The 26,837-nt window shown below is 40.5% G+C and overlaps 1 pseudogene; it reads left to right on the forward strand.

The window, feature by feature from the left end:
- Positions 1-1,198: 1,198 nt before the first annotated feature.
- On the forward strand, positions 1,199-26,417 carry LOC131901576 (cytochrome P450 3A9-like; annotated as a pseudogene).
- The last annotated feature ends 420 nt before the right edge of the window (positions 26,418-26,837 follow it).

The following is a 26,837-nucleotide window of genomic DNA, read 5'->3' on the forward strand; positions in this document are numbered from 1 at the left end:
AAACCAATGATAGAGGAAGGATAGAACCCCCTTTTTCTTTGTAACTGTTGTACTACAGTGAAGAGACACCATGGCCAAGGCAGTTTAGTTTCAGAGGGTGAGTCCATGATCATCGAGCTTGGCGACAGGCAGGCATGGCACTGGAGCCGTAGCTGAGAGTTTACATCCAATCCGAAGGCAAGAGGCAATGAGAGAGAATGGGAATGGTGTGGCCTTTAGAAACCTCAAAGCCCACTCTCGGTGACACACCTTCTCCAACAAGGCCAGACCTCCTAATTATTCCCAAACAGTGGAGTAAGTGTTCAAATATATGAGCCTACAGGGGCCATTCTCATTCAAACCACCACATCCTCTGACCATGGGCTGCATACAACAAAACAGAATTTGAAAACCACACACACACACACACACACACAGCCACACAGCCACACACACACACACACACACACACACACACACACACACACAAATATACACACAAAACTCAGAAGGCACTATGTAAATTGTCTATAAAGGAGGGGGAACTCTCATGTCCCAGTGTCTTTAATCCTTGGACCCTTCCCAGCTCTCTGAACCATTTCCAGTGGGGAATAAATCAGGCTGACCAAGCCACAGGGAGCAAGTTTGTAAGTAGCCATGGGCTCTGCTTCAGTTCCTACCTCCAGATTTATACCTTGATTTTCTGCCCTGACTTTCTTTCATAAGTTGCAATATGAAATAAACCCCTTTCTCCAGGTTGTTTTTGATCATAGTGTTTTGTTTTTTGTTTTAATCACAACTACAGAAAGCAAACAAGGACAGAATTACTAGAAAAGAATTAAAGCCAAGGATTTCATTTGAGTTTCTGGTAAGAAGCAATAACCTTTGCACTCAGTGATAATGAAATCACTGGTTGCATTTTTTTGGTTAATATTTAATACCAAATGAATTCAAAGATCAAAGTGGGCACATCCATGGTGCCATGCCAACTGCTAAGATAGAGAGTGCACCTGACTCATGGAACTGTGGGTGGAGCACAGTGGTGTTTTCATTGGCTGCAAGGCCAGCCCAACCCCTTTTCCAGTCCTTAAGCACTGCAGGCTGGCCTCCTTGAGTCACAGCTGGGTGGGGAAGGGAGCTCATCAGGCTCAGACCTGCAAGGTGCAGCACACAGCTGAGAATAAAGCACAAAAGAGAGACTTGATTAAAGAAAGCGGCAATGGACCTGATCCCAAACTTTTCCATGGAAACCTGGATGCTCCTGGTTACCAGCCTGGTGCTCCTCTACCTGTGAGTAAACTGCCCAGGCTCCTCTCCTCGGTGATCAAGACTTGGGGATGTGAATTGGATAATTCTTTCCTCTACCTGTTTGGAAAATCCAAAGAGAAAATGAAGGGGATGTTGCTTGAGTGTAAGATGCTAAGACCTAAGGTGTTGCTATTGGTCTTATGCAAATCCCTCCAAGGGGATAAGTAGGCCTTCCCCTTCTACTAAACTCCGCTTTCTGTGGATAGGAGGATTGAGTGACCTCAGTTATACTTGGGGTATACTCTGATTCAGTCTCAGTTTTTCCCCAGATTAACCAACCAGAGCTCAGCAGAAGCAGATTACAAATAGCTGGTCACTGTGTATGATAGGAGGAGGCCTCTTCTGCAAGGTCTTGGGATTGTGGGGATGGGAGGAGCTTCTGTGTCATCTTCACCTGTGTCCTCTGATGCAGGAGATGTTTAGTGTTGCCTCATGTGCACATGGCTAGTTTCTGCTCCCTTGTCCCACTTCTAAGACGATTTATATAATGCCCCTAATATACTCCAGGCTATATGGTACGCTCAGACTATTCCTTGTTTTGTTATCCTTCCCTGGATCTCTCTGTCTTCCCCCAATTCAGTCCTTCTACGTATAATTTGTTGAACTATTTGCTTCTAAGTAATGAGTCTTTTTGTATTATATTTGATCATTTTATTTTATGTGAGTGCTTGGTCTGCATGTATATATACGCACTACATGTGTTATTTTTGCCCATAGAAGTCAGTAGAGGACATCTTATTCCTTGGAACTGGAGTTACATACAGATGGCTGTGAGCCACCATGTAGATGCTGGGAATTGACTCTGGATCCTCTGCAAGAGCAACAAGTGCTCTTAACCACTGAGCCATCTCTCTAGTTCCCATAAATGATGAATCTTTAGGGCAAATGAGACCTGACTTTGGTTCTTTTCTTTCAAATCCTCTAGCCTCAGTATAAGGAGTTACTCCTCCCTGGCTTTGAGATCTCCTGGCATCCTCAAAAGGCAGGCAATCTGTAACCAAAATTCTAAGTTCTACTGGGAGCATCAGTCAAAACATCCATCCCAGGATTTCCTTTCAATGAAGGGAGTCCTGTACAAGTGAGGGGAGGAGAGAGGTTATACCGATTTCTGGGATTCAAAGCATATGTGGCCACCATCCCCAGCTCATTCTACTGTAGCTGTTCCCAATCTGTGGGTCAAGAGCACTCTGGGGGGTCAAACCACCCTTTCTCAGGGGTCACATATCAGACATTCTGCATATCAGATGTTTACATTATGATTTATAACTGTAGCAAAAGTACAGTTATGAAGCAACAATGAAATAATTTTACAGTTGGGTCACCACCACATGAGGAACTGTATTAAAGGGTTGCAACATTAGGAAGGTTGAGAACCACTGTTTTTTTCTCTCTCTCTCTGTCTCTGTCTCTGTCTCTGTCTCTTTTTCTGTGTGAGTGTGTGTGTGTGTGTGCGTGAGTGCGTGCATGCATGTGTGTGTATGTGTGACAGAGAGAGAGAGAGAGAGAGAGAGAAACTATGAGTCTGTGACTTCTGTCACCATTTTACTCTAAGGGAAGTTAGACATTCATAATGATGTGAAAATGAAAAATTCAAATGTGGTTTTATTTTTATTTATCTTTAAAGCAATAGGTAAGTATTTAAAGTATTGTGCAACATCTTTTCCATCTGATAATATTTTACAATTAATGGAAATGTTTCATTTCCTTCTTTCTACTCAGCTCTAGATATCCCAGGACCTTCCTTCAAAAAGTTAAAATGGGGTTGTTGCTTTCAATATTTGTGACAACTGATGTATTTACTCATTTGTTTATGATAGTGCCAGGAATGGGAACCTAATGCATAAACAAATACGTGGTATAGATCGCATGTATGCTTTGAAATAAACTTGCTTATTAGGTTTTAAAAAATTCATCAGTGTTTCCTATACCCGTCTGTCTGGTCGTGTGAATCCCTTAGTACAGGTGGATAAGGAAGAGGATGGGCCAGTGATGAAATGAAATACCTTCAGGTATGAGTTACAAGGAAGTGGAGAATATGCCTCCTCTCTCAAGAGAAAACTCTCAGATACACTTGCTGAGTCCCATGGAGAAGATGTGAAGACTAAAAATAATTATTGTTGTTGGAGTTTTTGTTATTTGTTGCCTACATGTTGCCTCCCTTGTTTGAATTTTATAGTGTCTGTATCCACAACTGGTGAGCCACTATAGCATACAATGACAATCCCAATGTACTAGTTTTCTCTTTCACTTCATAGGTATGGAACCCATTCACATGGGATTTTTAAAAAGTTGGGAATTCCTGGGCCCAAGCCTCTGCCATTCTTGGGTTCAATTTTTGCTTACCACAAGAAGGTAAGTGTTCACTGGGCTCCCTATCTTTCTTCTTGTGTTTGCCAAGATTGGCTAAGGTCCATCAATAAAAAGACAAGATCTTGAGTAGAACTGAGGTAGCATTTCAGAAACTATGTTTGGCTTCCATCTGAGACAAGATCAGCTTCTTGAAGGCCTTGCTGTTAGTCTTTGGAAATTCCGGTTTAGTGCAGTTCATCAGCTCAGACCTTTGACATATCAACACTCATGCTGAGGACTTGATGTTCAGACTTGTGATCTTCCAAGGGCAATGTCCTTTGTTCTCAGTGCAGATTCTAGCAAGGGACAGCCATGCTTCTGGAATTTTTATTTGCATAATTAGAACTTATAACTGAAACTTAGCAGAAGTTTTCTTTTGAAGTGTCAGAGACTCATTGCAAGTATTTCATTTCCAACATTGTGTGTAGAGGAGAAAGTACTTTCCTTTGCTGTGTTCTGTGTAGAGGTGGCCTCTCCCCATTTTTCCATGTTGCCAGGGAGCCATAAAGGCAAACTCCCTTTGTTATTTTTTTAAAAATATTTTTTTTTGGTGTATGGGTATTTTGCCTGCATACAAGTCTGTGTATGAGTTCTGGGTGCCCACAAAGGTGTCCCCCTAGAACTGGAATTACAGATAGCTGCTATGTGGGTGCTGGGAATTGAACCCTGGTCCTCTGGCACACCAGGCAATGCTCTTAACCACTGTGCCATCTCTTCAGCCCACTCATTATCATTCTTATTCACTTGCCTTCTCACTCAGAAACTTGGTGGAGACTAAATGCTCTAAATTAAAGGAGGCCACTGGTCTCTTCACTGTCACAATTCTGTTAGTCTTCTAAGGAAAGAGGCATGAAATAAATGAAAAAGATGCTGGGTAAGGAGTTTAGTGGATCTCACTGGCATTCCCTTAGCTTCTGTTTCTCCATTGTGTCTATGGAGGGAACAGTTCAGAGAGTCTTGGGATTTTAGGGACAGCATGTGGAGAAGCGAAATCTTTAGAGACATGTTGTTAGCTGTTATTTGTAGCGAAGGGTAAGTGGCCAAGCATAGGCAATTATTTACAATCAAGGGTGAGCTTTTGTTCATTTGCAATGTTGGGAGAAAATTTGAAAAACTTTAATATCCCCATTTCAAATACCTCTAGCAATTTAATCTCCTTTCCACTCCGACAGCTACAAATAACAATGCCCCTCTCACTGCTGTCTAGGGATAGACAGTAAACCTGATTTTGTAAGATCCAAATCATTTGTGCCCCAACTAGAGGTGAGAAGAGTATATTTAAAATAGTTATGGATTTTTATTTTCTTTCTCTTTCCAGGGCTTCTGGGAATTTGACAAACAATGTCATAGAAAATATGGGAAAATGTGGGGGTAAGTACTATGGCAACCTCCATTGGGAAGACGGGAAATGTCAAAGCCCACAGGAGTGTAAGCTATGTATTACGAAGATTTTGGGGGGCTTTTCCTACCAAAGATCCCATATGTCTGCCAGTGTTGTGCTTCACAGACAGATTTTGGTGGAGAAAGTCGCATATTTTGATTTTTCTCCAGGACTTGACGGTTCAGGAATGGTTCACCTGAGTTTCAGTCCAGTGTCTGGATGTTCCACTATTTTGAACTTAAGTTACTTACTTTCAATTTTCCATTCACTTCATATCTTTTTTGGTATTTTAATATTTTGATTATGCAAAATTATGAAAAATAGTACATGGGCAATATTCACGTAGGCACCATCCAGGTAACATATACTCCAATTTAGTTCTAATTATGATCTTTGTATAGAGCTATTTTGTGTTTGCCCCTCCCTGAATGTCCTACGTTACACTTCGTTTCATGAGATGCCAGTGACCTATGGTCAGAATCCCTAACTTGAACTAGGTGCTCATGTTGCATAACTAAGTTGTTGGTTATATAACATTTGGATCAGATTCTGGATTCCTTGGCATGCCTCCAACTATCAAATCTAGATGGCTGGGTTTAATCCTCTTTGCTTTGCAGGTTTTATGAGGGCTGACAGCCTGTGTTAGCTATCAGGGATCCAGACATGATCAAAACAGTGTTGGTGAAGGAATGTTATTCTACCTTCACAAGTCGTCGGGTAGGTGCCTATTCTCTATTTATTTATATATTAGGGTCTTTTTGAGGCATGAATGTTTACGTGCATGTGCATAGGGATATGCATATGCGTGCCCATGTACATACCTACACACATATGGAAGTCGGAGAAGGATGTTGGATGTCCTACTCTATCTGCCTTATTCCCTTGAGACAGGGTCTCTCACTGAACCTGGAGCCAGGCTGTCAGTCAGTAAGCACTGGCAATTCTCCAGTTTCTGTCCCTCACAGAGCTGAGGTTATAGATGCACAGGGCCATGTCCAGCTTTTTAAATATGTGCTTGATATTCAAACTCAGATCCTATGTTTTTATATGTTAGTGGGGTTTTTTTTTGTTTTTTTTTTTGACAAGGTTTTTCTGTATAACAGCTCTGGCTGTCCTGGAACTTGCTTTGTTTTTACAGAGAACCACCTGCATCTGCCTCCCAAGTGCTGGGACTAAAGGTGTGAGCCACCACCACCTGGCAATATGTTAGTTTTTTATCATGAAATAATTATAATTTCATAGGGCATTGGCCCAAAATACATAACAATGGTCCATATGTCCCTCATCTTGTTTGTCTCAATGGTGATATTTTACATAACTATAAATTTAGTATGCTTCTGTGACAGGAAATTTGTATAACCCATACATTTTATTCAGTACCAATCTTACATCTCTTTATTTTGTAGTGTGTGTGCACAAGGGTATGTAACTCCATGCATGTTTATTGGTGCACCTATGTATAACCATCAACAGCCAAGGTACAGAACTGTTCCTTCACCTCGAGGTTCCCACATCCTTGTCTATTAGAGTTGCCACACACAGCTTGTATTTTCTTTTTTTAGTTGGAAACATTTTATCTTTATTTTCTACAGCATTGGCATATATTTATTGTACAAAAACAGTGGGCTTTCTTGTGACTTTTTTATTTTTTAAATAGTTATTTTGTGTATATGTTTGTATGTGTTTCTCTCTGTGTGTGCATGTGCACATGTGTGTAGGTGCCCACAGAGGCCAAAAGAGGGCACAGATCCTTTAGAGCCGTAGTTATTGGTATTTATGAGGCAGCTGAAGTGTGTCGAGGACCAAACTCCAGTCCTCTGCAAGAGCAGCAAGTCTTCTTTTTTTTTAATTAAGATTTTTTTCATTCATTTTACATACCAATCACAGATTCCCCTCTCTTTCCTCCTCCCACCCCCTCCAGCCTTCCCCCTGATCCACCCCCCATTCCCTCCTACAAGAAAATAAGGCCTCCCATGGGGTGTCAAGCAGAGCCTGATACATTCAGCTGAGGCAGGTCCAAACCCCTCCCCCTGCACTGAGGGGTCTTAAGTGCTGACCCCTCTCTCTAGTCCCTGTAATATTTTGTTGTATGAACATAGTTTTAAAAAAAACTATTATCGACACTGATAGGTGATATTCGTGTTCCTGAATTTGTCTTCACTTAATGTGATCTTTGGTTCCATCTATTTTCCTGTAAATGATATAATTTTGTTCCTCTTTATGGCTGAATAAGACTCCATTTTGTGTGTGTGTGTGTGTGTGTGTGTGTGTGTGTGTGTGTGTGTGTATGCATGTCTATAGCACAATATTTTAGGATTCTCAATCTTGCATTTGTGAGAGTTGTATAAATGTGTGTGTACATGTGTGTGCCTGTGTGAACCTGCAGAGGCCCCAAGGAGGATGTTACGTGTTCTACTGTTCTACTCTGCTGTTTTGGCTAGTCTGGTGGGTCAGTAAGCTATTGGTATCTGCCTGTCTCCATTCCCCCAACACCAGGTTACAGGCACTCTTGGCCATAAAATGTTTTAAAATGTGGCTGTTGCAAATTCAAACCCAGGTCCTCATGCTTAAAGAACAAGCCCTCCTACCCTCGGAGCCGTCTCCCCAGCAGATTGTTTTGATCTGTGAATTCTTGACATTTCTTCATTCCTTCAAATTTTCATTGATTTTTTTAAATGAGCATTTTTATTGCTGTTGTTAGATTTTGTTAGATTCATACCTAAAGTATTTCATTTTCTTTGGAATGATTGTGAAAGTCATTGTGTATTTAATGTAGTTTTGCATATTCCTCACTTACCAGTGTGCCTTAATTTTTGCAAATTGACTCATTTGTAAGTTCTAGATATTTGTTTACATCTTCCATGAATTCTCTATCTTGACCTTAATTTAATAAAAAATAGGGAAGTTTTTTCTTTCTATATACTTTTTGTTTTATTTTTTTCTTCACTCCAGTACAATGTTGAACAGAATGTTGAGTGTGCATTTACTTTTAAAGGAGATAAACTTTATTCTTCCACAGTTGGGCTCAATTTTAGCTGCTGCTCTTGTGACTTTCCATACAACACATACACTTAAAATTTTTCATTGCATTTATTAATTACATATTATTAGTAGAGCTAGGCATAATATTAAAATGCATGCATATTGATACATCAATCAACTCAAGCCTACCTTTATCAAACCTCCACAACTGGGAAGGAATGCCTTCCCAGGCTGCTGGGAAACTTCCTGGAGGAGGTGAGCTAATATCAAATGAAGAATTATGGGTGGGAGGGACGGGCTCAGAGGAGAAAAGGGACATTACAGCTTTTTTGTCTTTAAGATTCAGACAATCTGGCCTGGTGGTGGTATAACTATTCAGGAGGTTAGGTCAGTAGAAGAAAATGTGTGAGTCTAAGTTGGGCTACAGAGTGAATTTCTCTACCTCTAGCCTCCCAGAGAGTAAGGCATTTGAAACACACATTTCCTGTGCCATTCAATGACATAGTTATAAACAATTTGTATGTAAATGATGCCTGTTAACATTTCCCCACAACCTGGCAGTTCTCCAAATCTATATAGGGCAACATCTCTTTTGCTTTGGATTCTAGGTATTTGGTCCATCGGGAATTTTGAAAAAAGCCATCACCATCGCTGAGAATGAGGAATGGAAGAGAATTCGAGCATTATTGTCTCCAACCTTCACCAGTGGAAAGCTCAAGGAGGTAATGAAGTAATAATAAGTTTGTCATTGGAAACATGAGGAACAGATATGGGGACAAGTAGAGTGGAAGATCACAGTCCTTTTCCAAGCAGTGTCCTCTGAGTTGAAACTTCCTAAGAATGTCTCTTTGTGTTAATGGGACTTCTTGCTTTGTCCTTGGGGAAGCTGTGTCCACTGGGAACTGAGGCCCCTCAGCTCACTATGGATGGTGTGCTGTGGGATGTTCTGTATGTCACATGTGTTGCTGATTAGTCAATAAATAAAACACTGATTGGCCATTGGCTAGGCAGGAAGTGTAGGCAGGACAAGGAGGAGAATAAAGCTGGGAAGTGGAAGGCTGAGTCAGAGAGACACTGCCAGCCGCCACGATGACAAACAGCATGTGAAGATGCCGGTAAGCCACAAGCCATGTGGCAAGGTATAGATTTATAGAAATGGATTAATTTAAGCTGCAAGAACAGTTAGCAAGAAGCCTGCCATGGCCATACAGTTTGTAAGCAATATAAGTCTCTGTGTTTACTTGGTCGGGTCTGAGTGGCTGTGGGACTGGCAGGTGAGAGAGATTTGTCCTGACTGTGGGCCAGGCAGAAAAACTTAAGCTACAATGGTGTTTTGTTTTGTGTATAGATGCTCCCCATCATTAACCAGTATGCAGATGTGTTGGTGAGAAATATGAGGCATGGATCAGAGAATGGGAATTCCATCTCCATGAAAGAGTGAGTGCTGGCATGGTCATTGGGGGCTGGGTTGTTGTGTGAGTTCTTTTTCTGTTGCTGTGACAAAAGACCCTGACAAAAGCAACTGAAGGAAGAAAGGCTTCATGTTGCCTTACAGTTCTAGGGGGATACAGTACGTCACAGCATGAAGACATGGCGGCATGAGCAGGAGGCTAGCGGATCACACTGTATCTATGATCAGGACGAAGGAAGTATGGCCAGACTATAGAGACTCAAGGCCTGCCCAAAATGACTTGCTTCTTCTAATGAGGCTCTACCTCCAAGTTTCCACATTTTTTTCATAGACAGTGCCACTAGCCAGGGACCAAGTGTTCAAATGCATGATCCTCTGGGGGAATATTGCACATTCAAATCATAACAATAATGCTAGGAGACTCCATAACTGCCAGCTGTGGAGTTGAAGTGTCCATTGTTAGGTTATTCCAGGACCAGTAGAAAGTGAGTTGTATGGTGTTTCAACTGATTACAACAGTTCAGACTACTACTGAAGTTTGAGACCAGAGGAAACTGGAGACATCCTTGTAGCAGTATTAGGATGGGCTTATAATGGGCCAGCCTACAAAGGGTTGTCTCCTATAAGAAGGTAGGATGACTTACAGAGAACAAGTCTCACCTCTGTATACAGGATCCATTATTAAGTCATCTACTCAACTGTCATTTTTTAAATTCTAGAAAAAAAAAGATAATTTAGAAAGAAAGGACATTATCTAAACAAACCTGTTAGTGTTGATTCAGTAGAAAAGATGGAGAAAGTACTCGGATGCTGTGTGTGTACCAGGAAAGTTAAAATGTCAAACAATTTATATTCCATCATAAACTTTTTGAGACTATCAATGAAATAGTAAATCTTTCCTTGGTCTGGCAAGACAGTTCAGTGGGTAAAGGCACCAGCCACCAAAGTGCTAACTTGACTAGATCCCTGGGAGCCACATGGTAGAGGGAGAGAACTGATGTCCACAGTGAAGAACAATGTAAAATGAGTACACACAAGCTTAATATTTAGCTTATCTTTCCCACACTTACAAAACTCAGGACTGAACCCAGTGTCTTAGGGTTTCCATTGCTGTGAAGAGATGCCATGACCATAACAACTTTTTTCTTTATTTTTTTTATTATGAGAGTTTCTATTCATTTTACATATCAACCTCAGATTCCCCTGTCCTCCCTCTTCCTACCCCCAGCCTTCCCCCCTGAGAGCACCCCCTATTCCCATCTCCTCCAAGGTAAGGTCTCCCATGGGGAGTCAGCAGAGCCTGGTACAGTAAGTTGAGGCAGGTCCAAGCCCCTCCTCCCTGCACCAAGGCTGTGCAAAGTGCCACGACAACTCTTATAAAGGAAAACATTTAACTGGGTGGCTTACAGTTCAGAGAGTCAGTCTATTATCATCAAGGTGGGACATGGTGGTGTGCAGGTAGATATGGTGGTAGAGAGGTAGCTGAGAGTTCTACATCTTGCACAGGCAACAGGAAGTGAACTCGGACACTGGGTGGAATCTTGAGCATAGGAGACCTCAGTGACACACTTCCTCCAACAAGGCTGCACCTACTTCAACAAAGATACACCTCCTAAAAGTGCCACTCCTTATGAGCTTATTGGCGGCCAATTACATTCAGACCACCACATCTAGGGAATGATAATGTGGATCATGTCTTCCCACATCCATTAACACAATCAAGGCAACACGCCTGTCCAACTTGGTATAAACAATTCCTCCTTAAGAGTTTCTTCCCAGGGATTTCTAGATTATGTTATTTTGATAATTAAAACTAACCATCGTGGTATCCATGCCATCCCACAGCACAAAGACAGGTACAACACTGTCACCTGAAAAACTTCTCACAATTGAGTATGGTCGGAACAAGGGCATCATAGGAAGGGTTTCTGTGTGGCACTCTGATTATCTTGGCTGGACTGAATTTACTCCTACTTCACACCTTATGTGTCTTAGGCAGAGTAGGAAGAGGTGTAGCTGTTAATTTCCATTTCTCTCTGTCCTCAGCATTTTTGGGGCCTACAGCATGGATGTGATCACTGCCACATCATTTGGTGTGAATGTTGATTCCCTCAACAATCCACAGGATCCTTTTGTGGAAAAAATAAAGAAGATCTTAAAAGTTGACATCTTTGATCCATTGTTCATCACAGTGAGTACGTGACCTAATGTTTCATTCTTTCTGTCTTTTTAAGTAACAGTGTAGTGAAATATAATCTGCATATGTTGTCAGTAGTCCACTTAAACAGGCCAAAAGATGGTTTTCAGTATATTTAAAATATTTTCAGCTATCACTGTTGTCAGCTGTGGAACATTTTTGTCATCTCAGAAACTCTGTACTTTTAATGACTAACTCCTTACCTCTCACAGGCATAAACAACAAGTAAGTCTATTTTCTAACTGCACAGATTTGCCTATTCTGGACACTTCATATAAATAGAACTGTATAATGTCACCTTTTGTATCTCACTTTCAAATTAGTATGTTTTAAAAGTTCATGCATCTTAAGTGTGTATTAGTATTTCATTTCTTCTATGACAGAATTATATTCCATCTTATGGACATGTCATGTTCTGTCTGTAACTGATGGATATTTGGAATGTTTTGACCTTTTTGGCTGTTGTGAAACAGTGCTGTTATGAATATTCTTTTTGTTTTTCGAGACAGGGCTTCTCTGTGTAGCTTTAGAGCCTGGCCTGGACTTGCTTTGCAGACCAGGCTGGCCTTGAACTCGCAGAAATCCACCTGCTTCTGCCTCTTAAGTGCTGGGATTAAAGGTGTTCACCACCACTACCTGGCCTTGCTATGAATATTATGCAAGTTTGTGTTTCAACACGTTTTCAGTTGTTTTTTGATGTATACTCAAGGGGAAGTCCTGAGTTGTATAGTAATATCTAATATAATGTGCTGAACTAATTAAGGACATGTCTTTAATCACAAAAGAGTGTTGGCTTTGATGTTTTTTTCATCTGTTCATCTGTTTTGCTCATTTTCATTTGCATTGATATACTCAGTTATACAGCAGAGCATCCTTGAGATGAATCCTACCGAGTTAGGGTAATATAACTCTTCTTATAGTCACTTGATTTAGTATCTAATATCGTGTTGAAAATCTTGCAACCACACTTACAAGTGATGTTAGTTTGTAGATTTCTTTTCCTGTGAGATATTCATCTGGTCTCAGTGTTAGGGTACCACACATCTTATGGAAAATTTTGGAGATGTTTTCATGTCCTTTCTATATTTTGGACATATTTGGGAAGAAATGGCATATGCTTTTCTTTAAATATTTAGCAAAAGTCATCATTGAAACCTCCTGGTTTTAGGCTTTCCTTGTTGATAGCATTTTTTAAAAAATCAGCAGCACTTTAAATTCTGTACTTAAGGCTAGATAGGAGGAGGTAAGATTAAGTATGATACCGGAACACATTGATCCGATAATCTCCTCTTGTCATAGTTTTCAATTTTCTCTAGATTGTGAGGAATGCTATGGATCTCTGTGTGCTTGCTTTGCAACAAATAACTTCTCATTATGTCACCAGTCTATTATGCATTGTATGCATTTCTTTTTGAGTCAGTTTCTACAATTTGTGTATTTCTAGGAATTTGTACATTCTGGCTCAGATGTATAATTGAGGCTATTGTCCTAGTCGCTCAATTACTAGTGGGATTCCTTTATATGCCCTTGTGTTTTCCATAACATTATTCTCCTCCCACTTCACTATGCATGCTAGTAATCTGAGCTATCACTCTAATTCTAGAACAATCCCAGCTAACATTTTGCCAACTCTGAAGACATTTTCAAAGAAGAATCTTTTGTTTTCATTGATTTCCTCCATGTTTTTTATTTTATTAGTTTGCACTTTGGTCAGTAGTATCCACTCTCTCTCTGCCTAAAGTGTGTTTTTCCTTCTCTTTTAGTGGTACATGCTATAAAGTATTGTCATACGGCATCAGTTTTTCCTCAATACCCACAAATACCCTTCTGGATATTGTTTTGTCTCTATCTTATAAGGTTTTCTTCATTTTTTGTGTGTTTTTGGTTAATGTTATCATCATCATCATCATCATCATCATTATCATCATCATTTGTGTCTGTGTTCATGGGTGGGTGGGTAGGTGCACTGGAGTATATGGGTATATGGGTGTATGCACTGGAGTATGTATAAGTATGAAGATGTCGGAGGGCAACTTCAGGCATCTGCCACCTTTTGTTTGAGGCAGGCTCTCTTACTGGCCTGGAACTTCACCAAGTAGGTAGGCGAACTTCACCAAGCTTCACTAGACATTAAGCTTCCAGGAATTCAGTGTCTTCATCTCTCATGTTGCCATTCGCGAGGCACTGCACTTGGATTTTAACGTGGGTTCTGGGAACTGAACCCAGAGCCTCACATTTGCAAGGCAAGCACTTAAGCCTCTGAGCCATCTCTCCAGCATGAAAGCTCTTTCTTGAACATCACGATTAACTGCAGCAACTGGACTGAAGCCTGATTTATCCAAAAAGACCTTAGTCCAACATGTCAAGGGTGAGAGGTCAAGGGATTTAACCCTGAAACCGTGCAGCAGGTGCCATTGATATCACTTCTATGTCAGTGGCCATACATTGACACACCCTTTCCCAGCCAGTGGCTTGGAACCTGAAAGAGAGAGAGAGAGAGAGAGAGAGAGAGAGAGAGAGAGAGAGAGAGTGTGTCTTGGTTGAGATCCTGGTAACTTTTACTGTTCTGAGTGTTTGGAATAAATGTAATCATTCCAGGTAAAATTTGTATTTTCACCACGGTTTCTCTTTTCTTTCCCCTCTAGCACTCTTTCCATTCCTTATCCCAGTATTTGATGCGTTAAATATCTGCTTGTTTCCAAAAGATGTTATAAGCTTTTTTAAAACTTCGGTACAGCAAATGAAGGAGGATCGCATGCAAGAGAAAGCAAAGGTAATAACTACTCACACGAGGACTTTCATTTGTTGATAATGTATTTCTCCCTCTTTCTATAAAACAAATATACATATATATATATTTCCTCTGTATCTTTAAAAGTTACATGAGGAGTGTAGGTTAAGGACAGGGAATTTTCGATATTTAGAAGAGAATGAAGAGTGTAGTGGTTGGGAATAGAGAAATAAAATGAGCCAGAGAAAGCATTTAAAATTAATGATATGCCTGACAATTAGTGTACCACAGAATAAATATTTTTAGGGCAAGAATTTCACCACATGCTAGTAAACAGATATTGTTTGCATATGATTTGTGGGGATGTAAACTGGGGGAATTATGGAAAACTATATGGATAGATCTAAAAAAAAAATCAAAGTTTGTTATTTTGTCAGTGCTGGAGATAAAATAAAACCCAGATCCTTACATGTGATCAGCAAACATGTCATCCTTGAACAATGGTTCAAGTTGCCCTGGGTATCCAGCTCAATCCTATTCTAGAGTTTCATATTGGAAACAGAGTTTATGACTTTGATGTTGGACTGGAAGATCACAACAGAGAAACTATTAATTATTATTATTATTATTATTATTATTATTATTATTATTATTTTGGTTTTCACCTTCCTCTGCCTCCTGAGTGCTGGGATTAAAGGTGTGAGCCATCACACCCAGACAGGAACAACCATTATTAATGGATAATTTCTTCAAAGATTAAGTCTTCAGTGATCTTAGTTCACATCAGAGGAAAAAGATGAGCAAAAAGTTAAAAATAGAACTCCCATGTGATCCAGCCATCTTCCTGTCGGTCATAAGATGACATAAGCTTGTGTGGGAGACATTTGTACTCCTATGCTCATTGAAGTCATTCTAAAAATCCCCAAAGCTATAGAGAAATGGACTTTGAAAGTTCTCATCACAGATGAGTGATGGATGTTGAGAAAAATATACTTAACCTGATTTAAGCAACATTCAATATATACATGCATCAAATTTTCATTTCATTCCATTTCTATGTACAATTTTTTTGTGTGTGTCATTTAATGTAAATTTTAAAAAAGTGAGACAAAATTACCACTTCCTTTTCCTAAAAGGATAATGATTCTGCTTACAAATTCTTTCCAGGTACTTCAACTCCCCAGACCTCATACTGGCAAGAAATCACTTCATTTCCAAGCTTATCATTTTACACATTTTCAAAAAAAAAATTCATTTTATCCTACCCAGCACAGTTTAGTCTGCTTTATTTTTAATTTTAAGTTTTTTGAGATAATCTTGCTATGAAGCCCAGGCTCGTCTCTCTCAGTCATTCTGCCTCCAAGTTTCATTATAAGGACAATGGTTTGAGATTAAGATGGGAGGACACCAGACTGAAGTCCAGAACTTCTGTGTGAACACATACGCAAAGGGAAGGGGCCAACCTGGACTGTTCAGAAGCCAGAGAACTCAGGGTCAAAGACAGGAAAGACCAAAGCCATTGGATGCAGAGCCAGTGTTCACTCAGGAAAGCATTCTGCTCTCCAAAACATGTGTATGGACATGTTTTTTTTTTTTTTTTTGTTGTTCTTTATCATTGACTTTGGGAATCCCAGCCAGACTTCTGGACTTTCAATAAGCATTATTGTCAGAATGGTGACTAGTTCTGCACTTGTGACTCACTCTGACCTCTCAACTGACCTTGAATCTTTCAAAAATTATTCTTTCAGCAAAGAGTGGATTTTCTTCAGCTGGTAATAAACTCCCAGAGTTCTAACATCAAGGAGTCTCATAAAGGTAAGCAAGAATGTTTTATGTTTACTGATGGGGAACCTCAGAGTGAGGAGTTTGTCCTGGAAATATTCAGAAGGATTTTCAATTAGATGACTATGTCTCCAAATTTCAAACAAACAATTCCAACCCCTTAAAAAAACTCCACCCCAACCCACAGATGTAGACATTATATACAGCAGCCAGAGGAACTTTCTAGAAGCACAGGATTATTACTGTGTTCAAAACCTGAAGGGCAGCTGTAAGCATGCAATTCAGGACTGGAGATCACCAGTGGTCTCTGGATCTGGTACTACAGAACAGATACCAACTGGGCCTCATCTAGATCCCCTGAGTCAAAAGCTCTGCCTGGAGATTTTCATGTAGACACCCAGTGAGAGGAACAGCCCCACAGTGGTGATGGTCACTGGAAACCTGGGATGAATGCTTGTCCAGCTCTTGATTTACAGCCAAGCTTTGATTTCCTGTGTAGTTGATATGGAACGTGTAGAGAAAGCCTTGGGATTAAGCACATACCCCACTACTCTTACTAGCTTTTCACCTGCTCATTATCCCATCATGGGTGGTTTCTGAGGAAGCCATTGCTGTGACGGTTGAAGAATGATGGCTTTCTAATGCCGTCCCATCCTATGCAGCTATGAGCTCTGTTCTGTGTAAGAGAGGGGCAAGCCGTCTGTTTTCTGTTTCATTTTCTTCTTTTTCCTCCTTCTTCCTCTTCCTTCCCTTCCTTCATCCTCCACAACTCCTCCTCCTTCTCTCCCCTCCTACTCTTCTCTCCTCTCTCCCCTTTGTTTTTCTCCTGCTCCTGCTCCTCACCTCCCCTGCACAATCCCATGTATTAATTCTGTTCCCTCACTATCATCACTTATTTTGACACTCAGGTTCATTCAGGCGTATACATTGAATAAGCCTTTCATATGGGCATCTGAGCTCTTTTTTTGAGATCCTAATACATGTAATCACAAGATTTATCCTTTCCCTTTCTCCAAACCCTTAACATATACCCATCCATGCTTTCTTTCAACTTCACGTTCTCTTTTTTCATTGTTATTGAATGCACATATGTATATACATAAATGTTCCTAAATATAATCTGCTAAGTCTGTATGACGTTATACATATGTATGCCTTCAGCAACGGCAATTTGGTACCGAATAACTGTGCTCTTCCCTGGAGAAGACTGTTTCTCCCCCTCTCAGCATTGCTTAGTTGCCTGTCATTCTCTGTGTAGTGTTGAAGCCTCATGAACTCTCCCCGTGCACTTTGGCATATCTATTGGTGTCATCCGTGTCAGCTCGTGTTTGGGCAGTCATGTTATTGAGACTTTATGGGCATAGCTTCTGATATTACTAGGAGACAGTCTCACAGAGGACTTCCTGATCTCCTGGCTCTTCCTGCCCCCTCATCTGCAATGTCCCCTGAACCTTGGGTGTGAGAGTGTTTTGTAGATATATCTACTCGGACTAGGCTCCACAGCAGTAGTGGCACACACACCTTGGTGGTAACCAACAGCTCTCTAATTGGATTTAAGACCTTCTCAACAAGAGGGAAACCATGCCTGGTACTGAAAACCCAGCTAACTACTCAGGGCTAGTAAAGTCATGGATCTTAGAGGAGAATCTACAACCACCACTTTACTAAACCAGCATAATCCCTAACAACAGTCTAAACATTTGGCCTTACAGCATCAGATGAGTACACTCTTCATCCCTCATCAAGGAAACTTGTCTTTGGAACAGACTAAGTTCTTTCCTATTCTTCTCTAATTTTATATATTTTAAAAAGTAGTTTACAAATTTTAGAGAAATTATAGGCTCACAGTCAATTTCAGTTGAGTTTATACAGGCTTTCATATGTTCCTGCCTCCCTCACGTGCACAGTCTCCCATCCTTTTTAGAATAAATTTTAGAAATTCACTTATTTTGCTTTTGCATATATTTGTCGGCGTGCACATGCAATGGTGTGCGTGTGCGGGTCAGAGGAAAATCTGCACAATTCTGTCCTCTCCTTCTGCCCTTTGTTTCTGGAGATGAGCTCATCAGGCTTGGCAGCAGGCCCTTTACCTGCTGAGCCATCTTGCTGTACCATCAAACTCACCCATTTTTAACATTCCTCAATGGAGCAATATGTTTGTTATGAGCATTGAACCTACATGTTCATATTATCACCGAAGGCCCATAGTTATAATTAGGATTCATTCTTGGTCTTGTCCATGGCATCTGATTCATGCTCAATGAATGTGGGCAAGTTTATACTTGACCGGCTAGTTTATACTTTATGGGAAGATAACATGAGTCATTGTGCATACAACTACCTTGTTGTAATCCCTGCACTGTAAAGAAAAACTGTTAAATAAAGAGCACACACATAAGGACAGTCTTGCTTGGTCAAGTTTAGCTTTAGTCAAAAGCTTGGGTCTTAGGGAACAGGGCTGCATTTCACAGCATCAGGGTGCCGCATTCCACAGATGCAGTTTATCTGGAGTTGATGTTTCTTCCATTTGAGATTAAAAACAAAATCTCTAATGAGGCTCCATTTATTAGAATGTTGCTAGTCATTACCATTTCAATTAAGGAATTATTCTCTAATTTATGTCTGTGTATGTGTGTATGTCTGTGTGAATGGATGAGTGCAGGTGCCTGTGTTGGTTAGAGGAGAGCATCCCTGGAGCTGAGGTTACAGGTGGCTGTGAGTTGCCCACAACCGAACTCAGGTGCTCTTCAAGAACAGCCTGCATTCTTTTTTTTTAGACAGACTTTTTCTGTCTGTCTTGGAACTTGCTTTGTAGACCAAGCTGACCTCAAACTCAGGGATCCACAAGCTTCTGCCACCCAAGTGCTGAAATTAAAGGCATGTGCCACCACTATCCAGCTACAACCTACATTCTTTTTTTTTATTTAAAATTTTTTATTCACTTTACATACCAACCACAGATCCCACGTTCATCCTTTCCTGCTCCCCTCCAGCCTCCCCCACAACCCACTCCCCATTCCCTCTTCTGGAAAGATAAGGCCTCTCACAGGGAGTCAGCAAAGCCTGGTACATTCAGTTGAGGCAGGTCCAAGGCCCTTCCCCTGCATCAAGGCTGTGCAAGGTGTTCCACTGTAGGTAATGGGCTCCAAAAAGCCAGCTCATGCACCAGGGATAGACCCCAATCCCACTGCCAGGGGCCCCTTAAACAGAGCAAGCTACACAACATCTCCCACAGGCAGAGGGCCTAGTCTGGTTCCATGCAGCTTCCACAGCTGTCAGTCTAAAGTTCATGAGTTCATGAGCTTGGTTCAGTTGTTTCTGTAGATTTCCCCATCATGATCTTGACTCCCCTTGCTCATAGAATCCTCTTTCCTCTCTTCAATTGGACTCCCAGAGCTTAGCCTGGTGCTTGGCTGTGGATCTCTGCATCTGCTTCCATCAGTTACTGGGTGAAGGCTCTATGGTGACAGCTAGTGTAATCACCAATCTGATTATCAGGATATATAGCCTATATTCTTAACAGGCTGAGCCATTTCTCTAGCCCATCACTCTAAATACTCTGTAGCTATTCCTTTTTTCTGTATTTCTCTCATTTCTGAATTACATTTTGAAGATTGGTAATACTCGTTTGTCCAATGGTTTATGCATATAAATATCACAGCTCATGAAAGTTCAAACACTGACCAGGGAGACGTGGGGTGGGTTTGAGATTCTACTAAGAGTTTCCAAGTTGTTGCTACTGGTCCACAGACCACACTTTGAGTAGCTTTCATACCACTGCCTCAGGTTTCTTAAGACCTATATAGTTCATAGATCTGCTAATGTTTCATGCACTTAAACCTTTCTATTTCATACTTACTCAAAATGTTTGAAACTAAGTTTTAGGCAGAATATTTTTTTAAAAGGGCAAATGGTGTCATCTATTTTACTTATATGGAGTCAATTTTCCAGGGCTGGGGTTATGGCTCAGTGGTTAAGAGCAATTGCTTTGTGAACATGAAAATTTTAGTCTGAATCCCCAGCACCCACACAAAAGGCTAGGTAAAGCTACATGTGCTTGTATAGCCCCAGAGCCAGAAGGTGGGAACAGGAGGGCCCAGAACTCAGTGGCTAGACAAACTAGCTGAAATGATGAGCTTCTAGTTCAGTAAGAGACCCTGTCCCTGCAAATTTCATGATGTCATTGTTTTTCTCTGCTGAGTAGTTTCCATTGTGTATATGTGCCACATTTTCTTTATCCATTCTTCAGTTGAAGGGCATCTGGGTTGTTTCCATGTTCTGGCTATTAGGAACAATGCTGCTATGAACATAGTCGAGCATGTGTCCTTGTGGTATGATTGAGCATTCCTTGGGTATATGCCCAAGAGTGGTACTGCTGGGTCCTGAGGTAGATTGACTCTCAATTTTCTGAGAAACTGCCATACTGATTCCAAAGTGCCTCTACAAGTTTGCACTCCCATCAACAGTGGAGGAGTGTTCCCCTTGCTCCACATCCTCTTCAACATAAGCTGTCTTCAGTGTTTTTGATCTTAGCCATTTTGACAGGTGTAAGATGGTATCTCAGTGTCGTTTTGGTTTGCATTTCCCTGATGACTAAGGATGTTGAGCAATTCCTTAAAAGTCTTTCAGCCATTTGAGATTCTTTTGTTGAGACCTGTCTGTTTAGCTCTGTAGCCCCTTTTTTTTTTTTTTTTTTGGTTTTTTCGAGACAGGGTTTCTCTGTGTAGCTTTGCGCCTTTCCTGGAACTCACTTGGTAGTCCAGGCTGGCCTCGAACTCACAGAGATTTGCCTGGCTCTGCCTCCCAAGTGCTGGGATTAAAGGCATGCGCCACCACCGCCCGGCCCATTTTTTTTTTTAAATTGGATTGTTTGGTATTTTGATATTTAGTTCCTTGAGTTCTTTATATATTTTGGAGATCTGCCCTCTGTCAGATGTGAGGTTGGTGAAGATCTTTTCTTATTATGTAGGCTGTTGTTTTTATCTTACTGACCATGTCCTTTGCCTTGTAAAAGTTTCTCAGTTTCAGAAGGACCCATTTATTAATTGTTCCTCTCAGTGTCTGTGCTACTGGTGTTATATTTAGGAAGTGGTCTCCTGTGCCACAAATCATAATTTTTTTAAGAAATACTGATCTCCTTTACCTAAAATGTGTCTATTGGGCCAGCAATATAGATCAACAGATAAAGGTACTTGCTACCAAGCCAAAGACCTGAGTTCACACCCAAGGATCCAAATGTTGCAAGGAGAGAAATCACTCCTGCAAATTGTCCTCTGACCCTCACAAGAATGCCATGGCATACTCCCCCCTCCTCCCTCCCTCTCTCTCTCACACACAAATGAAATAAAATAAAATGTATTTCCTTTCCCATTAGCTTTACCCGATCTGGAGATTGTGGCTCAGTCTATTATCTTTATTCTTGCTGGCTATGAGACCACCAGCAGCGCTCTTTCTTTTGCTTTGTATTTACTGGCCACTCACCCTGATGTCCAGAAGAAACTGCAGGATGAAATTGATGCAGCTCTGCCCAATAAGGTGAGGGAACAGTACCTGGAGAGGGAGGAAGGGAAGAGGAGACACATTGACATGAATGATTCCTTATCAGTGAGATTTTTTTCAATGAAGTGATAAGCATCGATTCCTTTACTTAAGGTTCTAAAAAGAGAAATGAATGGGAAACAGGCATTGGCTACTTACTGCTTTTAGGAAAACAATGTCTTTGTTCATAAATATTGGTATAGCTTTATCCATTATCTGTCATCAAAAACTACCAAGAAACAACCACCAAATCACAGTGGCATGGAAGATGAACTTTGGCTAGTCAAGTGTCTCGGTAGTCAGGTCTGCTGATGTCATGGGGTGTGCTATTGCCTGCTGTTGGCTGAGTGTGACTGGCCTTGGCTGGACTGGGCTAGGCAGATTGATTTAGTTCTGTCCCACACATCTCTCTCCACTCATAGGCAGCCTGAGTCAAACTCTTAACCCTACAGTACAGTTTGTCTGAAAGTCCCATAAAGTAATAGTCAAACATTTCTCACATTGGTCTTTACAACTCTGCCCAAACTGGGAGGCTTGGGATGTGAGGTTATGTGGTCTGTGAGGCCCTCTGTCTGCCTTATCATTCTCTTCAGAGCTCCCAGGCAAGCCCTGAGGGAACAACCAGTGTGCTGGACCAGCAATAGAGAATGTGGCTGAGTGATGGATCCTGTTTTCATTGTAACTTTTTACCAGGGTTGGAATTGAGCATTTTGATGGCAATGACTATATCTGTCTTTTGTCACCTTTAATATAGAAGAGACCAGTATCTCCTCAGATCATTTAAAATTTTATCCTATTAATGCTTCCAAATTTTTTATATATATATATATATATATATATATATATATATATATATATATTTGAAAGAATGGCACATGGGATATTTTCAAATAAGTACAATAAGGATTTTTCTTCTTCCTATGTTTATATACCTTCAAGTACATGTATGTGCCCTTTCTGTGAAAAGGTAACTCTAAGTGTGTCAAGTTGTTGACTCTAATTATCATGATCTGTTAGTTATGATTCCCTACGTAAGAAAGAAAAAGTAGTATATAGTAATGCTGAGGATTTTAGGTCCTGGGTTTGGGATTGTCACAAAGTCTCCATATTTCATAATTACCCTACATTTCTTATAGGTGCATTGAGCATGTTCAAGTATCAGTTATTAAAATGCTTTTTAAATGCTAAGGTCTTTCATCAACAGGAGTTTTTCTTTGGTAGTGTAACCCCTTAGTAGTTCTCTACAGATGAAAGTTAGTTCAAGATCTTAATTTATGAAAATCTCTCTCTCTCTTTGTAGGCACCTGCCACCTGTGATACCCTGGTCCAGATGGAGTATCTGGACATGATGGTGAATGAAACTCTCAGATTATATCCAATTGCTGGAAGACTTGAGAGGGTCTGTAAGAAAGATGTTGAAATCAATGGGGTGCTCATTCCCAAAGGGACTGTGATGATGGTACCAACCTTTGCTCTTCACAGAGACCCAAAGCATTGGCCAGAGCCTGAGGAGTTCCACCCTGAAAGGTACAGGGATATGGGAAAGATAAACTACCCAGAACTGGACTAGTCCAAGCATGATGTGCTGTCTCTTGGTGTTGAAGTCACATAAGTAGCAACAAGAGTCTGTCTCTGTGTCTACTTATCTATCTATCTACTTATCTACCTATTCAAACTTTTAAGACAAGAGTAGCATCTGTCACAATGTGCTCCACACTATCTCATTTTATGCATTAGGCTTTTCATGCCTAGGTTTTTCTTGCTGTTTCCTTTAGCTGCTCCCCTCACCTTTAGAGAATATTTACATTTTCCATTTGACTACATTTTGCCTCCTGGGTCCTTCACTGCAGCTTTAATGGTGTCATCTGAGGGCCTTGTCATTTGAGCTGCCTTGCTGAACACAGAGGAGACCACAGGTCCTTCCATTATTTGCCTCTGGCTGTTGTCCTGGCCACTTTCTTACCTTATGTGACTTTTCCAAAGCCATGTTGCCTGATGTCTAGGAGTCTGAGACACTCTTCTTTTGGATGTGGCTCAGGTGGTCCTTTCTGGAAACCCAGAGGCAAGGTCAGGCTTCAGTCATATTTCTACAGTCTAATTGTTTTTTTGGTAAGCAAAATAAAGAATGGTGTTTTTAGGGCAGAGGCTGGCAAGCCGAAAGGACTAGGATTTAGACATTCATTGCTTCTATATATAGTACTTGCTAAAGAACTTAACCAGAGCTCATCAGTATTTCTGTCTTCCAGACCAGATGACTTTTGTGTTCCTTCCAGTCTCAGCAATTACATCTCTTATAGCTTTGTAACACACAGATGATTGACCATATTGCTGTTATATTCATTTAATAATGAGACAGGTAGCCTGTGTTTACTGTGTATGAGGGACTACTCCAAACACTGATAAAGCGATATGTTGATGAATGTCTACAACAGAGAATGTTTGACAAATTCACGAGTGTACTGTATACAAATCAATATCCATAGCACTCTCAATGGAATTCTATGTGACCAGTATCCATTTGTCCATGTGTGGTGTTTATTCACACACCTCCACAAATCATCATTATGATTTTGGAAATATAATAGTCTTAAATACATTAGAATTTTTCCAAAATATTAAAAAATAGCTTAAAACACATAGTCATATTGCAATTGCCACTTTTCTAGAAACCAAAAAATTTCTCTTAAGTATCATTTATTTGTTATATGATTTGAATAACAATTGTATATCTTCCTAGATTTTTATACTCAAAGGAATACATAGAGAAATAAATTAATGATAATATTATATTAGAGTAGCATTGTATGTCTTTGTAAATTATCTGACTTAAACTATTCAGTAAGAAGGAAGGGAAGAGCAAGAAGAAAAAGAAGTAAGAGGAAGGCAAGAAAAAGGGAGGCTAGAAGGGACAGAAGGAAGGAAAAGGAAGAGGAAGAAAGGGAGGGGAAAGAGGAAGGGAAAGGAAGAGTGGAGGAAGGGAGGATGGGAAGCTGGAAGGAACAGAGTGAGAGATGGAAAGAAGTGGGGAGAAAGGGAAGGCAAGCAGTGAAGGAAATAAGAGAAATAAAGTAGAAAAATAATAATGGAGAAGAGAAAAAAGAATAACAGAGAGAGGACAGTGCAAGGGAAACAATTTCAGTAGTGGTAAGAATTTTATCCTCCTGCTTTAATGAGTGTTAGTTCAGCCAATAACATACTTTTCTTCCTTTGGTCTCATTTCTTATGTCTCAGAGAATGAACACATCATACTAAATGCAAAGATCATGTTTAAAGATGAATGTTTGTTCTAGACAGCATTTACTTCATCTCAATATGACTAAAAGTTCCTCCATGGTAAAGCAAGAGGGAAGACTTGTAATTTGTATAATTCTTATGGCATATCACCCACTCTGAGGCCCAGAGAACATCACAGAAGAAGTGGTAGAAAGACTGTAGGAGCTAAAGAGTAGAGGAGGTGTGGCAATAGTGTCTTCTGGCTAGAACACAGCCTTTGCTGTCATGAACACACAATGTCTGTGACAACCTGTGAAAGACTCACACAAAATAGACATGAAAATAGGAGGGGACAAGTTGTAAAGAAGACAGTGAATAGAGTTGGGGAGGGTATACACGAAGTTAATGTGGCAGGGAAAACAATCACAATGCATTGTATACAAGTAAGAAACTCTAAATGTCACACCAGAATTTCCACAACTGGCTCAGGAAAGCTTCCTGTTTACTACTGCTTATGGGTATCTAAAAAATATCAAGCAAGTGACTGTTGTGGATTCTTAGGCTTCATTAACTTGTCTTCATTTACTCCTGTGGGACCAGGTTCAGCAAGAAAAACCAGGGTAGCATTAATCCTTACACATATCTGCCCTTTGGGGATGGACCCAGGAACTGCATTGGCATGAGGTTTGCTCTCATGAACATGAAAATTGCTCTTGTCAGAGTCCTGCAGAACTTCTCCTTCCAGCCTTGTAAGGAAACTCAGGTGAGTGTGCTTTTTCAGAAGTTATATTTTTGGGGAGTTTTGCTTTTTAACTGGGGCATTGATTTGCAGAAAAGCATATTGATCTATTTGTCCAAGGAATTTCTTTGCAATATCTATTGGATAATTTAAGTATTTCAGTTTTAGAGTTGCATCTTTTGCTTTATAAAGACCTAAGTATAATGACTGTCTAAATTCAGGGGCTTCAGAAGATAGGTCTGTCAGTAAGGTTCTTGCCTTGAAAGCATGTGGACTTGAACTTAATCCCTATAACTCATGCAAAACAAAGCAAACAAAGCAAGCAAGTAAGCAAGCAAGCAAACAAACCAAACAACCCACCAACATACCAACCAAAAAACCCAGCCAGCAACCAAACACCAACCAACCAACCAACCAACCAACCCACCTATTACCAACCAGGTGTGTTGGCATGCACTCGTAATCCCAGTACTGAGGAGACAGACCAGCAGATTCCCTGGGCTTACTAAGCTGCTAGACTATATACTTTGTGAGTTCCAGGCCAGTGAGAAACCCTGTCTCCAAAAAGGTAGATAACACCTAAGGAAGGACATGGGAGGTAAAAGTAGTTTTTGTGTCCTTGTAAAGCACTCTTGGCATTTGTATGTCTCTTTGTATTTGTGGTTGGTGTTGTTTCACTGACTGCTTCTTGTACTTGCTGGACTGTTGCAGATCCCTTTAAAAATAGCCAAGCAAGGACTTCTTCAACCAGAAAAACCAATCCTTCTAAAGGTTGTGTCAAGAGATGAGACTGTAAGTGGAGCTTGATGCATAGTGGTCTGTTATGATGCTGCATCCCACTGGACCAGAAACCAATTCAGATTGTGAATAAATACCAAGATGAAGATGTGGTAATCTTGTGCACTCATGCAGGATTCTGGGTGTTCATTGAGCTTGTCATGGAACATAAGGACATAATGACACCAATCTAAGATAGATATGTTCAACTCCCTGGTTCTTGTGGGACTCTATTTCTACTTCATTGTTACTACCAAATCCCCTGATTTCTGATGATAAAATAAACACCAGTTACTAGTTTTATCAACAACTACTACTGAAAAACATGAGAATTTTTATAGTGATGCTAATAACTAATTTTTTATTAAGAATTTTTTTTATTCATTTTATATACCAAAGATTCCCCCTCTTCCCTCCTCTTGCACTTTCAGCCTCCCCCTCCCAGTCCAC

Source organism: Peromyscus eremicus, unplaced genomic scaffold (assembly GCF_949786415.1).
Source record: "Peromyscus eremicus unplaced genomic scaffold, PerEre_H2_v1 PerEre#2#unplaced_113, whole genome shotgun sequence".
Taxonomy (NCBI): Eukaryota; Metazoa; Chordata; class Mammalia; order Rodentia; family Cricetidae; genus Peromyscus; species Peromyscus eremicus.